The sequence below is a fragment of the Otolemur garnettii genome, unplaced genomic scaffold (genome assembly GCF_000181295.1).
Source record: "Otolemur garnettii isolate 467f Iridium unplaced genomic scaffold, OtoGar3 scaffold00085, whole genome shotgun sequence".
NCBI classification, from domain to species: domain Eukaryota; kingdom Metazoa; phylum Chordata; class Mammalia; order Primates; family Galagidae; genus Otolemur; species Otolemur garnettii.
Window position 1 is genome coordinate 7,879,517 of NW_003852480.1, and position 2,145 is coordinate 7,881,661.

Below are 2,145 nucleotides of genomic sequence, written 5' to 3' on the forward strand. Positions count from 1 at the left end.
GAGTCCTTGGACCAGTCAGAGTTGCTGTAACTTCTTGGGGCTAAGGCATTAATCTCTTTCAGACCTGACCCCTTTAATGTACTTTTTTCCCACAGGAGATATTCCTTTTTTTTAATGTTGTTCCTAAGTGTTTAGCAAATACATAGATAAAATAAAACTAGAGTCCTTGTCTAAAAAAATAAATAAATTCACTTAGAGGGAAAGTTTTCACTTTATGTAATAACTTAGTTACAAATGATATGATCTAAATATACCCGATTTTTAATTGCTTTGGGTTACTCTTTTCCAGGTATATAGAGTAGGAAGATGATAAGCTATGGTTCTCATACCCTTAGTAGCTATAGTAACTAGCATCAAGTTTCCCACAAGTGGCCAGGTCCTAATCCCTGAAACCTGTGAATATGTTACTTTAGATGGCAAAGGGGATTTTGAAAATATGATTGTTAAGAACTTTGAACTTGGGAGATTATTTGGAGTATGCATGTGGATCCAAAAAAATCACAGGATCCATTTAAGAGGGAGTCAGAAGGGTGAGAGTCAGAGGAGGCTAAGTGACAGCTGAAACAGAGGTTGAATCCGCATGGGGCAACAAGCCAAGGAATGCACATGGCACAGAGAAATATAGAAGCTAGAAAAGTCAAGGAGATGGGCTCTCTCCAAGAGCCTCCTGAGAGAATGCATCTCGGTCAACCGATTTTATTTATTTATTTTGTGTTTAATTTCAGATTAATACAAGGGCACATAAGAACAGGTTGCAATGTTCACATTTGTTAGATAAAGTTCAAGTTGTAGGTGAGCCCTTCACTCAAGTGTGCAGTGCACCTCTACATTGTCCCCAATAGTGAGAGCCTACCACACCCTCTACTCCCACCCCTCATCTTGAATTTAAATGTATTTCCTCTCATGTGAACTAACTAGATTTCTGACCTTCAGAACTGCATAATAATAAATTTGTGGTATGTTAAGTTCCTAAATTTGTAGAAAGTTTTTACAGCAGAAGCAGGAAACTAATAGAGTAGCTTGTATTGTCCAGAATACATCTGCCATTTAGGTAAATGAGATTTTTTTTTTGTGTAGGCTCTGAGTTATCTTTCAGTTTATAATTATTTATATCACTTTTCTATTCTGTGTCTGAATACTAAAAACCATTTGTAGTTACTATGGTTTTGTAGAAGAAAACCAACCATGTGACTTGTGTTTCCATTTCTATTTGCTATTATCAGAATTCTAAGGTACACAGTCACGTTCCCCAGTGTAAATTTCTCTATTATCCACTTCCACCACTGCTCCCTCCTGATCATGTGCTGCGCCTTCTCTCCATCCTGCTTTGTTTCTTTGCATTATTGTTTCTTCTGCTACAGCACATTACAAATTTAGGTACAAAACCAGGATCTAGCTGATAATATTAAAGGCATAAAACATACAATAGCATTTTCAAGTAGTCAGTATCCTCAAATGGCATTACATGGTACACTATATGTTTTAGTGGTTCATTTAACAAAATTATTGTCAAATCAGACAATATCATTAGCTACATTTTTTTCATACTAAGGACCAAATTCTTCAAAGTTTAATTTAGATGTCTTAACCTAGTACAGATAGCTCTCTTCTCTTCCCTCCCCTCCCCTCCCTTCCTTTTTCTTTTCTTTTCTTAGGCACAGTCTTACTCTATCACTCTGAGTAAAGTGCTGTGGTGTCACAGCTCACAGCACTCCCAGTCTCTCAGGCTGAAGAAATCCTCTTGCCTCAGCATCCCAAATAGCTGGGACTACAGGCGCCCACTACAACCCCAGCTAAGTTTTCGATTTTTAGTAGAGATTGGGTCTCAGGCTGGTCCCAAACTCCCGAGCTCAAGCATCTACCCACCTCACCCTCCCAGAGTTCCAGGATTACAGGTGTGAGCCCCTGCACTAGGCCAGCACAATTCTTTTCATTAGGAAGAGCAGTCTTCTAAGAATTTAATACACATCTAGTATTTTAAGACTCTGTAGTTGGCTTGGCGCCTGTGGCTCAAGTGGCTAAAGCGCCAGACACATACACCTAAGGTGGTGGGTTCAAATCCAGCCCGGGCCTGCCAAACAACAATGACGGCTGCAACCAAAAAATAGCCAGGCGTTGTGGTAGGCGCCTGTGGTCCCAGCTACT

At 39.6% G+C, this 2,145-nt stretch overlaps 1 protein-coding gene across 1 annotated transcript in view; it reads right to left on the reverse strand.

Moving 5' to 3' along the window:
* Positions 1 to 2,145, reverse strand: part of LOC100944423 (E3 ubiquitin-protein ligase MARCH1) — an 851,823-nt gene that overhangs the window by 455,414 nt on the left and 394,264 nt on the right. The window lies entirely within an intron of this gene.